This window comes from Bubalus bubalis, chromosome 18 (assembly GCF_019923935.1).
Source record: "Bubalus bubalis isolate 160015118507 breed Murrah chromosome 18, NDDB_SH_1, whole genome shotgun sequence".
NCBI lineage: Eukaryota > Metazoa > Chordata > Mammalia > Artiodactyla > Bovidae > Bubalus > Bubalus bubalis.
The window spans coordinates 18,511,610-18,525,601 of record NC_059174.1 but is presented as its reverse complement, the minus strand read 5'-3'; the positions used below and the strand labels follow the sequence as shown (position 1 = coordinate 18,525,601).

General features: G+C 49.1%; 1 long non-coding RNA gene across 1 annotated transcript; it reads right to left on the bottom strand.

Moving 5' to 3' along the window:
* Window positions 1–1,516: 1,516 nt before the first annotated feature.
* LOC123330249 lies at window positions 1,517–12,175 on the bottom strand. Its single transcript, XR_006546006.1, has 4 exons — window positions 12,036–12,175; window positions 9,995–10,075; window positions 2,014–2,097; window positions 1,517–1,777 (listed from the first exon to the last, which is right to left on the bottom strand). It is a non-coding gene; the product is annotated as an uncharacterized LOC123330249 (long non-coding RNA).
* Window positions 12,176–13,992: the final 1,817 nt, after the last annotated feature.

Genomic DNA, 13,992 nt, shown 5'->3' with positions numbered 1-13,992 from the left:
TCTTTTATCAACCAAATAACCCAACTCGCCAGCCCTGCCTCTCACTTGTATCCCTTGAGCAAGTTCTCTAACCCATCTGGGCCACTCTCAATCGGAGATAACAGGAGAACCCACTTAGCGAGGAGGCCGTGACATAACTCACCCAGAGTGCTCTGTGAAGTGGCTGACACTTAGTAAGCGCTCAAGAAATCGTTTGTGGTTGATGTCATTACTCTGACTTGTTCCCCTAAAGCCCTGCTGAAGTACAGGCTGGAGGCAGGAGAAAGAAAAGAGCCAGGGAGAAGAAGTAGGCATGTCACCGATGACGTCACCAAGACCCAGAGAGGCTCAGTGACTGTTCCAGGGTCCCCCAGAGCGATGGGGTCACAGCCAAGACTGCCATATGGTGCGTCTGGCTGCCCCTCCCCCCACGCCCAGCCCAGGCTCCTCCTGCCCTAGCAGCCCTCGAGCCTGGAGAATTTCATCTCGTAGAATCACCTCGTCTTCTCTGCAGTTCCCTCAAGGTATGGCCTTTGACTTAAGGGCCCATCTGACGTTTCTGGACATCACAGTTCAGAGCAAGCTGGATGTGCTGCAATCCTCCTTCTTTTGCCTGTGTTGGGTCTCAGTTGTGGCTGTGTTGCTTCATGCCGATGTTTTGATGCGGTGCACGGACTCTCCGGTGGACTCTCTAATTTTGGCCTCAGGTTTAGTTGCTCCATGGCATGCGGGATCTTAGTTCTGTGACCCGGGATCGAACCCGCATCCCCTACATTGCAAGGCAGGTTCTTAACCACTGGACTGCCAGGGAAGTCTCACGAACATCGCTCTTAATTACTAGGGTGTCTTAGAGTTTCCTGGAGTGGAAGGGAGAGAATTTCCTCTGAGCATCTGCTTTAGGCTGAATGGTGTCCCCACAAATTTGTATGTTGAAGTCTTATAACCCCCAGAACCCCAGAATGTGCCTGTCTTGGGAGACAGGGCCTTTAAAGAGGTGATTAAGTGAAAAAACCAGGTCATTAGGTGGGCCCTAATCCATATTACAGTGTTCTCATCACTTCAGTTCAGTTCAGTTAGTCGCTCAGTCGTGTCCGACTCTTTGCAACCCCATGAATTGCAGCACGCCAGGCTTCCCTGTCTATCACCAACTCCCAGAGTTTACTCAAACTCATGTCCATCGAGTTGGTGATGCCATCCAGCCGTCTCATCCTCTGTCATCCCCTTCTCCTCCTGCCCCCAATCCCTCCCAACATCAGGATCTTTTCCAATGAGTTAACTCTTCGCATGACGTGGCCAAAGTATTGGAATTTCAGCCTCAGCATCAGTCCTTCCAATGAACACCCAGGACTGATCTCCTTTAGAATGAACTGGTTGGATCTCTTTGCAGTCCAAGGGACTCTCAAGAGTCTTCTCCAACACCACAGTTCAAAAGCATCCATTCTTCTGCACTCAGCTTTCTTCACAGTCCAACTCTCACATGCATACATAACCACTGGAAAAACCATAGCCTTGACTAGACGGACCTTTGTTGGCAAAGTAATGTCTCTGCTTTTGAATATGCTATCTAGGTTGGTCATAACTTTCCTTCCAAGGAGTAAGCGTCTTTTAATTTCATGGCTGCAATCACCATCTGCAGTGATTTTGGAGCCCAAAATATGTTCTCATAAGAGGGGGATATTTGGACACAAACAGATGGAAGACTTGTGAAGACGTAGGAAAGGCAGCCATCTGCAAGCCAAGGAGAGAAGCCTCGGAATAAACCAGCCCTGCTGATCTCAGACTTCCAGGCTCCAGAACTCTGAAAGATAAAGTTCTGCTGTTTAAGCATCCCGTCCATGGTCCTTTGTTATGGCAGCCCTAGTGGACTTGTACAGCATGTTTGAAACACATTGTATCTTTAAAGATGGCAACAACCAAGAGACATTGACACCACTCTCATTTAAATATTTCTACATTATTCCAGGTAGACAAACCGCTCTAATCATCCTAAAATGTCAGTGGCTTATCACCAAAAAATATTTATTTCCTACTCACCAGGTAGCCCATGGAACCATCTGTGGGTGGGGTCCCCTCCAGGCAGCACTCCTCCCCTGGTGACAGGGGTCAGGTCTCTTCTGTCTTTAGTGGCAGATAGAAAAATATGAGATAGGATCGTGCCTGGGAGGCTTTAGGAAGAAGCTTGTGGTGGGGGCATTACCTCTGCCACACACATTTGCTGGAGCTTAGTCCCATGGGTGCTCCTAACCACCCAGGAGGAAGGGAAGCATAGGTGAGCTGAGTCCCCCAGGAGGAAAAAGGGAACCATTTAGAATAGCTAGCAAGTCTGCTATGGCAAAACAGATTTAGAGAGATTAAGTGACCTGTCAGAAGAAGCAGAGCAAGTTGGCTATGGAGTGAGCCCATTACCTGTTGATTGGAGACCTCGTGACCTTCACCACCATCATCCTCATATCCTCAGCAACCACGACAGCCTTTTGCTGAACATGTACTATGTCGGATGCTGTTCTGGGCACTGAGACTCAGAGCTGTGTAAGACTCAAGCATGCTGTCTCTTTGGGGAAGCGAGCTACATGCCAGGAAAGAAAACACCAACCAGACCCACCCCTGGTTAGGACAGAGTGGGCACTATAGATGGCCAAGCTCCCAGAAGCCTCTGATCCGTGCAGGAGGAGGACTCTAGAGGATGGAGAGGATGAGGTTGGCCATTCCAGGGAGGGAAAGTGGTGTAGGAGGGCAGAAGTCCCAGGGTCCCCCTTTGAAGAGGCTTTGTGGGGTGAGTATGAGGCTGGCAAGATGGGAGGTTCCAGGTGGCCAGGGCCTCGAAGTTCAGGGCTAAGTTGCGTGGAGCAGTGGAGAACTTCGGGGCAGGTGTGTAGAAGATGCTGTCACCTCCCTTCCTGTAACTCTGGGTCTGTCCAACTGCCAGCGCCCACATCTCTTTGCCTGAAGGTTTTTTTCTAGTGGCCAGAGCCCCACACGTCCACTCCACCCACAGGAGAAAAATACCACCCCAGAACAAGCTCTCAAGCTCTGTCAAAGGGGAGTTGGTGTATCAATAACCCAGCTGCCTCATACAAGGAGAGGCAGGGTAACCCAGAGGCAAGTTCTACACTGGCTCCCACAGCACCCCAGCAGGGTACACCCCAGCTGTCCTCAGAGGTAGCAAGCCTGAGAACCACACTACGTGGTCACCTTCCCTTTCTCATCTCACTATCCCTTTGCTGTTGTTCCCTGGACTCATCTTCCAGATAAACATTTTTTAAATTTCTTTTTAATTGGAGGGCAATTACTTTACAATATTATGTTGGTTTCTGCCATATATCAACATGAATTGGCCATAGGTATACACCAGGTAAACTCTGGGCAGCCAAACGTACAGAGGTATCACATGATTCTATCACAACCACAGTAGAAATTGCAGTGGGTATCTTGTGACTTAGACAGTAAAGAATCTGCCTATGATGAAGGAGACCCAGGTTCGATCCCTGGTTTGGAAAGATCCCCTGTAAAAGGGAATGGCTACCCACTCCAGTATTCTTGCCTGGAGAATTCCATGAACAGAGGAGCCTAGAGGGCTATAGTCCATGGGGTTGCAAAGAATCGGACACAACTGGATGACTAGCACTACCCAGCAGGTGACAATCTACCAACCTCATCCCTCATCACAGGAGTCCAATGTGGCTGCAGATGTGTGATGAGGGGAGGGGACCCTCGGGCTTTTTAAATACTAAGATGACAAGCATTTTATTGATGCAGTAGGCACTTTACAATGAACCTAAGAGATCCTGCCTTCTCTGGGATGATGAGATGCCTGTACAAACTCCCAGGGGGTTCCCACTTCAAAAAAAAAAAAGCAAGCTCTCTCTTTTATTTACCCCAACCCGTGGATCAGCACCTGCCCAAGTCACCCCTCTCCCATCTTAAATAGGTAGTGCACACAGGTACACCTGACCAGCACTGGCCAGCCACTCCAAAAGACAGTCACAATGTCAAAGGGACCCTGGGACCTGCCCAGCCCCCTGCCAGTCTGCTCAGAGCTACCTGCGCCCAGCTTTCCCAGAGAAAGTCACCATGACTTAGTAACTCTGGAGGGCATCCAGCCTGAACCTGTAATCTATCCAGTAGCTTCTCGAGGCCCAGGGATTGACCAAGTCCATAGCCTTCTCTCCTCCCCATCTGGATCCTGGGAGCACCTTGAGGCTCATCTCACCTCTCTCCCACAAGATTTTCAGAGATTCAGGTGTGTGCCAGCACACACTTCACGTGAAAAGTCTTAGATCCGTCAAGAGTCCCACCTGGGAAAGACCTCTCGAGCCAACCCCACAAGTGCACCCCAGCCGAACTTTCGTCATCCCTGGCTCTCAGTCACCTTGAGCTGGCCCAGCCTGAGACAGTCACTCTCCCCGGATGGAGCCAGCTCTCCTCTGGGCTTGGGGTGGGTGGTGACATCAAAAAGGGTCAGAGGCTCCCTCTTGGGACAGTTGGCTATGGGCTGGGTCAGGGGGACCATAAGCAGGTATAGTTTCCAGGGGTCTGCCTCCCCCATCCCCGCATAGACACTGTGACATCCAAAACAGATCAAAAATTGTCAAAAGCGCATAGAATCAGCTACTAAACTGTGAAAACCATGCCACAGTTTTGTTTTACAGTGGGAAAATTGCAAATGGCTTATCAAGAGGGGAAATAACATTTTTTTACTTTAAAAAAAATTAGCTATGTGCCCAGGAGTGGTTGGATGGATTCCCTAGTGTCCCAGGATTAGGCGATGCGACAGAGCTGTCTTGCCTTGGGACTGAGAGTGAATGGGTCATGTTAATGGCTCATTAAAACCCCTATCCTGTAATTTGTTTTCATTCTGCTACATCTGTTGTCTTAGGCAGGGCTTCCCAGAAGCAGACCCTAAGACTGGGATTTGAAACACAGAGTTCATCTGGGAGGGGATTCCAGGAAGCAGCAGGGAGGGTGTGAGGATGGGAGACAGAGAAGGGGAGGAAGCCAATAGGGGTTGTAATGAGCAGATCATCTCTATGGCAACCGGGGCTCACTCCCCCTGGGGACTACAGAGAGATCACCCCAGGCACCCCGTCAGAGGGGTGAGAAACTCAGTCACTGGCTGTACTCTGATCCCAGTGATGCTGACTGCCCTGCACTTCCATGGGGTAAACCCCAGCATCCAGAGGAAGCATCCAGAAAGGGTCACAGAGGAGGCCACAGGTGGGCCTGAACAGGAACAGTGTGGGGGGATTCCGAGCCAAGCTCAGCCACACCATCACACCTATGCTGACAAGCTCGTACTGGCTCCCCCAGCCCTGTCTCTGCTGCCAGCATCCCCAGCACATTGAACGTGTGTCCAAACTTCTTACTACTCATCTGTGAAAACTGAGGCCGCCCTATGGAATAAAAGCTATATTCCGCAGTTAGGCTTGGTGGGAGTGGGTAGGAATGGGACAAAGAATTCTGCACTGAGTCAGAAGCAACCTAAGAGATGAGAATCAGACCAAACCATGTGGGCCCCTCAGGCAGGCCAAGAGAAAGTAAATATCTACCTGCTCTTGCTTAGCAGAGAAGCCACTCTGTGTCAGTCACCTTCAGCCACTCTCTCCTTGGCCATTCCTCTAAGCAATTCTGCTCTGGCCCCAAACTTGCACCTCTGTTCAGCCAAACAAAATCCTAAAGTTAAGAGGACTATCCACCTTAGAATGCAATTTGGGGACCATCACTTGTGACTCACGTGGGCATCTCAGGACCTATACTCTAACCCTCAACTGCCTTATCAAAGAATTTCTTCCAGCCATATTCAGTACACTCCCAGATGTTGAGGCCTCCCAAATACAACTTTTCCCAGCTTGCTTCATTCCTAGTGACTCCCCTCCCCACTCCCTGCTATGTACCCAAGCCCTGTTAGGAATCATCTAGTCTTCCTCACTTTATCATATAGGAAACAGAGACCCAGAGAGGTTAAGTAACTTGTCTAAGGCCACACAGCTTGTTAGAGGCAGGCCAAGCCTCCCAACTCTCCTCTCAGTACTTCTATTGAAGAATCCATTCACTGCCCTACATCTGGCTGAGTATGGCCAGTGCATCCCTCATCAGAGCATTCATCATCCAGGACCCCAGAGCCAGTTGTTGGGAGCTCTGGTGAAGGAGAGCAAAACTGGGTATCTGATTCTGAGGCTGGGGCCCACAGGGCCAAGCCTGAGCACTTCCGCCCATCACACCACCAACCCCACTAATACATATTTTATGGGACTGTTCTCCCTTCCTTGCAAACGATGTCATTAATCTGCTCCCTGGCTGTGTGGAATAACATCCCTCAAGAACAGACCGCTTTCTGAATATTTTATCATTTCTCATTCCTTCTCCCCAAACTAATATATATTTACACAGTCTACCTCCTGCAGGAGAACTATATTGTTTTCTCTCAGTGCCCAAGAACTTAGACACAGAATCGTGCATAAGTAGAAAAATATATGCCTTGCTCTTGATGTTGAAAGCGAGAACCAATCATTTATCAAGCTGTGAGGGAAGCTGAGAGGAAGATTTGCATATGGTAGAGAGGGGAAAAAAAAAAAAGGAATAAAACCAACCCCACCCCGCAGAGGGACCAAATGAAAGGGGGGTGGGCATCTTTTCTCTAACAGGGAACCTCAGAGTCTCTCTGCCATCCTTCCCACATCCGGCAAATCTCAGCGGTGGGGAGAGCAAAGAGCTATTTTGTCAGCAAGGTCAAAAACTTCCTACTTGGTGATCCAAACCGAAGAAACCAAACTTCTTGCAAAGTTTTTACGGTGCCATTTTTATCAGCATGGAATATTTATTATAAGAAGGATTCGAACATTCGTGTGGCCCTTCTGTTTCCTTGTTTACGATTCCCTTTTGATTAAAAAAAAAAATGGTTAGTGAGATGGAAAGGTAAAGACAGTGACTCCCATTTACAAATGAGGGAAGACAGACCTGCTCACCCTGGTGTGCAGGTAAAAGGGTTAAGGGAAAAAAGAAAAGTTATTTAACAGTTTGTTCCAAAGACTCTCTTAAAGATAAAATTTTGTATAGGAAAATGTCTTGCTGGGGTAGTTTGTGTGCAAAGGTGGGACCTTGGCATGCATGCCCAGAAGACAATGATGAATTCAGTTGTTCTGCACAAGGGTTTAGAAGGGATTAGAGGTAAGCTGGAGAAAAAGTGGGGCTGATGGCAGAAGCCTAGATAGAGTGAAAAACTTCCATAGGAGCCATAGCTAAGGGGTTTTTCCAGAGAAGGATAATTAATATTGATTGTAACTTGTCAATTTCTGTAATTCACCATTCCTCCTCCTGAAACTGCCAACCCTCCAAGTTGTCTATGCAAAGCTGTGACATGCGAGTGGCTTTGGGGGGGAACATGGGGAAAGAGTTAGGGTCCACTTTGGGGCTACTACAAGGCCAAGTAAAGAAACAGTCATGGGGGAGAGAGGCAAGTGAGGGGAGAGGTCAGAGAGCAGGGAGTCAGGACCAGAAGTGACAGTACGTGCGGACACCTAGGGATTTGCAGGAATCTCAGGAGGGTGTGGTGGCCCACCCACCTAGCTCCAAGATGTGAACACAGGATGGGAGTCTATGTTCTGTCCATCTTATAAATGGGGTGCCCTCTGCTGACATGTGGGTTACATGAAAATGAATAAAGCAGAGTCTTGGCTTGAAAGAGCTTCCAGAGTACAGTTTAAAAACAGTGGCAGGGCTTCCCTGATGGCTCTGTGGTAAAGAACCCACCTGCTAAAGCAGGAGACCTGTGTTCGATCCCTGGTACCTTGGACTGCAAGGAGATCCAACCAGTCCATCCTAAAGGAAATCAGTCCAGAATGTTCATTGGAAGGACTGATGTTGAAGCTGAAACTCCAATACTTTGGCCACCTCATGCGAAGAGCTGACTCATTTGGAAAGACCCTGATGCTGGGAAAGATTGAAGGCAGGAGGAGAAGGGGATGACAGAGGATGAGATGGCGGGATGGCATCACCGACTCAATGGACATGAGTTTGAGTAAACTCTGGGAGTTGGTGATGGACAGGGAGGCCTGATGTGCTGCAATCCATGGGGTCGCAAAGAGTCGGACACGACTGAGTGACTGAACTGAACTGAACTGAACCAGGAAGACTCCATGTACAACAGGGACTAAGACCGTGTGTTACAACTACCAAGCCTGTGCTCTAGAGCCCAGGGAACCACAGCTACTGAAGCCCGAGCGCCCTAGAGCCCAGGTTCCACAACAAGAGAATGAGAAGCCTGAGCACCACAACTACAGAGTGATCAATCCCTGCTTGCTGCAACTGGACAAAAGCCCTTGCATCAACAAAGACCCAACACAGTCAATGAATAAACAAAGTTATTTTTAAGGCAAAACAGAGGCATGTGCAAGGGCAGGCCATATCATCCACACACGTGAGGGGACTTGGCCAAGGACTCCAGGCTGATAGGAAGCAGGATGAGGATGGACACTGCCCCCAGACCCCCGAAGAACTTCTGCCCCCACCAGCCTCCCTCCCATCCAGTGGAGGGGGCCTAGATCCAATCTTTGCCCTTGAAATTCTTTTGTATATAAAGGTTTTATGAACTGTTATGATCTTAATATTTTTCTTTTTTTTTGTTATCCTGAATATTCGTTGGAGGGACTGATGCTGAGGCTGAAGCTCTAATACTTTGGCCACCTGGTGGGAAGAGCTGACTCATTGGAAAAGACCCTGATGCTGGAAAGATTGAGGGCAGGAGGAGAAGGGGACGACAGAGGATGAGCTGGTTGGATGGCATTACCAACTCAATGGACTTAAGTCCATTCAGCAAGCTCCAGGAGATGGTGAAGAACAGGGAAGCCTGGCATGCTGCAGTCCATGGAGTTGCAAAGAGTTGGACATGACTGAACAACTGGACAACAACGACCTCAAAGTGGTCCTGGCCTCCTCTGACCTGCCGTCTTCCCTTCTGTGGCTCTCCTCCTGGCAGCTCTCTCCCAGCACTGGTCTAAGCCACATAGCGGGGTCCTTCTAGTTTGACTCTGTATTTATGGAAGCAGACGACAGCCACAGACCCACCACCAAAGAGACACACGAGCAACACAGCCCAGAGGCAAGTTGTCCTCGTTATTATGGACAATCGCAAAAACCGTCAGAACAGGCGCCCTTTGCTAAGCATTTATTCTGCACCAGGCTATAGGTGTCCTCACCTCATGCTTGTGTGGCTTAGTCACTAAGTTGTGTCTACCTCTCTGCAACCCCATGGACTATAGCCCGCCAGGCTCCTCTGTCCATGGGATTTCCCAGGCAAGAATATCGGTTGCCAGTGTTCCAACCTCCAGTGGGGTGCCATTTCTTCCTCCAGGGGATCTTCCTGACCCAGGGCTAGAACTTGAGTCTCCTGAGTCTCCTGCTTGGCAGGCAGACTCTTTACCACTGAGATACCTCATAGTGAGAATTAAATTACTGATGCTGGGTAACATCATTATCTTCATCTTATAAATAAAGAAATGGAAGCTCAGAGAGGTTAACCAGCTGTCCAAGGTCCCTTAACAGGCCAGAGCTGGGATTTATACCCCAATGATCTGATTAGAGATCTCTCACACTCCTCAACAGACTGAGCTATAAACACAATACACATGGGTGGGTCTCACTTGGTCTGAAGTCTTGTCCCTCTACCAGGGACAGAGCCTCTGTAGCCTCTGAAGGGCTCCAGATGGAATGGTTTGTGGGATGTGGGATCTTGTTCCCAGAGCAGGGATTGAACCCGTGGCCCCCTGCGTTGTGAACATGCAGTCTGAGCCACTGGACCACCAGGGAAGTCTCTTGGAAGGACATATGGGGTGAAAGGAGTGGGTCCCAAAAGTTTGGCCAGATCACTGGCTGGATTGGCTTCTGACTTTCCCAAGGCTGAAGTCAGCATAAAGCTGGTGTGTGAAGGAGGAGGAGGGGAAGAAAGAGGAGGAGGAAGAAGCAGGAAGATCCAACGAGGAGCGCCACCCCCAACCCCCACATGGGGACCCGCTTCACGCACCATCTGAGCTATCCAGGCGAGGAGGCCGAGGGAGCCCAGGAGGTCTATGATGTCTGGGGGCTTCATGGCCGCTTAGGTGGACTGAAAGAGAATTTTGTTCCGCCCGCTTATCCCCTAACCTTATAAACTCGGGATTAGCAGATCAAAGGCACAGCTGAGGGACAACAGTGGCTTCGGAGAATAGTTAGGGCTCCATCCTTCATGATCAAATGAACTTTAGTCATTGATAAATAAATGACGTTGTGAATTCCTCTAATTGGGCATGTGGGTGATGCCTGAGCCATCCCCGCCGGCCCTCCAGGCAGAGTTAGTGAGCTAGAGAGGACCTGTAGGGGAGGCAGACGGTGGCCACAAGAAGGGGGTCCAGGGAGCACCCGAGATGCAGTCAGGGGTCCCATGTCTGCCTTCCTCAACAAGCCTGAGAGTTTAAGGACTTGCGATTTGGAGCCAGGAGAGACAGGTTCAAACCCCCAGCACTGCCGCCAGTGAGTTAGGTGATCTGGGAGCACTGGCGTGGGAGAGTCCAGTGACCTGTCTGCACCTCCATTTCCTCAGCTGTAAGATGCAGAAATGATCCACTTAACAACCACCCAATACTAAGGGAGGTACCACTCAACCCAGAGTCCACATCCCTGAGCAGGGTGGGAGACCAGCCCTGGAGGGTGTCTGCAGCAAGCAGGGGTGGGGGTAGGGAGTTAAAACACCACGTCAGAGCTAAAGCCAGATTCCCTGCTGCCTGGCTCAAACACTTCATTACTCTGTGCCCCTGTTTTCTTGTCTATAAATGGCTAAAGTAGAGTGACTGCATGTTAGTCGCTGGTGACATTTGATGACTGCTAACCCAGCCTCCATGCTGTTTCCTCAGCGATGCTGATGACCTTGTGCCCATTGACCCCAGATCCCAGTGGGTGCTCAGTTCCTTCGGTCGCATCTGACTCTTTGCAGCCCCGTGGACTATAGCCAGCCAGGCTCCTCTGTCCATGGGATTCTAACACTGGAGTGGGTGGCCATGCCTGCCTCCAGAGTATCTTCCCAACCCAGGTATCGAACCCACATGCCTTGCGTCTCCTGCATTGGCAGGCAGGTTCTCTACCACTAGCACCACCTGAGAAACCCAGATCCTAGCCCTTCTCCATATCACAGGAACTATGTCTCCTTTGCCATAGAGCTTCTGGGTTGGTTTGGCCAATGGGAGGCCCTGCACAGAGTGAGAGGAGGGAAAAGTCAAGGTCTTTCTCCTCTCATCTCCCCTCCCGTCTCTGTATGCCCTGTGGTGTCTCCAACAGAGACTGTGCTGGGCCTCTGATCCCATTCCCACCGGAATGTCCCCACCCAGATTCTAGCTTGGCCCCAGCTCCCAGCCTCTAGGAAGACCACCTCCTCTCTCCTCTTCTGGCCCTGGGGTGGCAGCAACTTCCTGCCCCTGCGAGGCTCCTGGCTTTCTTGTCTTTCTCTGTTTGGCTTTTCAGCTCTTACATCTCTTGTATAATCAACTCCTTCTATTGAATTATTTCTCATTAAAAGACCTAGAGAGGCTTCTGACTGGTGCAGACCTTGGTCATTCATGCGGAGATAATTCAGAGCTGCTCTTAGTCAGGCCCTAAACATGAGACATTTCGTGTGTGTGTGTGTGTGTGTGTGTGTGTGTGTGTGTGTGTGTGTGTAGGAGGCTATTTTAATTAAGGAGGAGCCAAGTCCTACTTAGCCCCAAGTATCAGTGACATTAAAGACGTAAACACTATACAATTATATTTATAGACGTTATTTATGATAATGTTTCCTATATTCCTCAAGGAGCTGAGTTTGTCTTCTGAAAAGCTTTTACTAATTAGAAGTTGAGTCCCCAGCTACTCACCTTTCCATGAATCTTCTGCTAAAAACCCTGACTTCTTGCTGTATTTAGTATAAACAGTTTCTTAATATACCAAGCGATTCTTAAATGTCATTTGAGTCATAGTGATTGTTTGATAGGAGATACTGTGGCCTCAGCCAAGACCTATTGAATCATCTATAATGATGGGGCCCAAGAAACTGTACTTACAGTTACATCTCCAGTGTTTTTCAGAAGCATTCAGGTTGCAGACTCAGTTGCTCAAGCCTCTAGTTTTTTTTCTTTAATTGGAAGATAATTGCTTGCTTCTTGGAAAGAAAGCTCTGACTAAACCTAGACAGAGTATTTAAAAGCAAAGACATCACTTTGTTGACAAAGGTCCATATAGTCATAGCTATGGTTTTTCCAGTAGTATGGATGGTAAAGAAGGCTGAGCACCAAAGAACTGATGCCTTTGAACTGCGGTGCTGGAGAAGACTCTTGAGAGTCCCTTGGATGGCAAGGAGATCAACCCAGTCAATCCTAAAGGAAATCAACCCTGAATATCATTGTAAGGACTGATGTTGAAGCTCCAATACTTTGGCCACCTGATGTGAAGAACTGACTTATTGGAAAAGACCCTGATTCTGGGAAAGAGTGAAGGCAGGAGGAGAAGAAGGCGGCCGATGATGAGATGGTTAGATAGCATCACCAACTCAATGGACATGAATCTGAGCAGACTCCAAGAGATAGTGGAGGACACAGGAACCTGGAGTGCTGCAGTCCACGGAGTTGCCGAGAGTCAACAAGGGGACACAACTTAGCAAGTAAATATTAACAATAATTGCTTTACAGTGTTGCACTGGTTTCTGCCACACGACAACATGAATCAGCCATAATTATATTTATATCCCATCCCTCTTGAGCCTCCATCCCCCCTCCCACCCCTCTAGGTTATCCCTGAGCACCAGGCTGGGCTCCCTATGGAGACTTTTCAAATGAAGGCCCTGTCTCCGACCCAGCCTGTAACTAACCTGTCAAAAGGGGCAGTGGACTCAATAGGACCAGCAGAGGGGAATCAGCCCCATCTGGGCACTAAGAACCTTCACATCCCTGACTGGAGCTGGAATGACTGGTCCTATTGACAGGTAGACAGAGGCGGGGGAGATAAAGTGATGGAATATCATAAGCTGGAATAGAAGGAGCCCTGGAGTAGAGTCAACCACTGGGGACTGCCCCTGGGGCATCAAGCAACCTTGAGTAAGGCTCTTCTGTCTCTGGGCTTCAGTTTCTCCTTCTGAGAAATGAATAGCAGAAAAGAGGTGATCTCCATGTTTCCTTCTATTTCCACATTTTTCTGTTGTTCAGTGCTCAGTCGTGTCTGACTCTCTGCGACCCCATGGACTGCAGCACACCAGGCTTCCCTATCCTTCACTATCTCGTGAAGTTTGCTCAAACTCATGTCCCTTGAGTCAATGATGCCATCCAACTATCTTCATCCTCTGTTGCCCCCTTCTCCTCCTGCCCTCAATCTTTTCCAGCATCAGAGTCTTTTCCAATGATGTAGCTCTTTGCATCAGGTGGCCAAAGCATTGGAGTTTTGGTTTCAGCATCAGGCCTTCCAATGAATATTCAGGGTTGATTTCCTTTATGACTGACTGGTTTGATCTCCTTGCTGTCCAAGGGACTCTCTTTTGTAGCTTCTGATTATTTATCAAAAGGGAAGAGTGTAGGAAAAACACCTCTGAGCTGTGGGGTTTGACTCATAACCTAAAGAAGCTACTAGGTCAAGACAAAATGTGCAGAGAGCACTCCTTTGGGTCAGGCAGGCTTGAATCTGTGTCCAGCTCTGCTGTAACTCCCTATATGACCTCGAGCAAATCACGCTCCTCTCTGAGCCTCAGTTTCCCCATAACAAACATAAGGCCCATAGCAGTACCTAACCAGGGGTTGTGTGGATTTAAAAAGACGATGTGCACAGAAGGACTCCACACAGAGTAGGTACTCAATAAACACCAGCCACGCTACAGCTGAAACTTAGTTGAAAGCAAGGCAGGGTGGGGGACCTGGAAACTTGACAGGAAAAGATGCTAATTACCCAGGATTCAGTGGCAATCCTGAAATAGACAGTGTACCTACTGTCCCAGGAGGAAGCTAGGGGTGATGAAAAAGGTACCCCCCTCCCAGT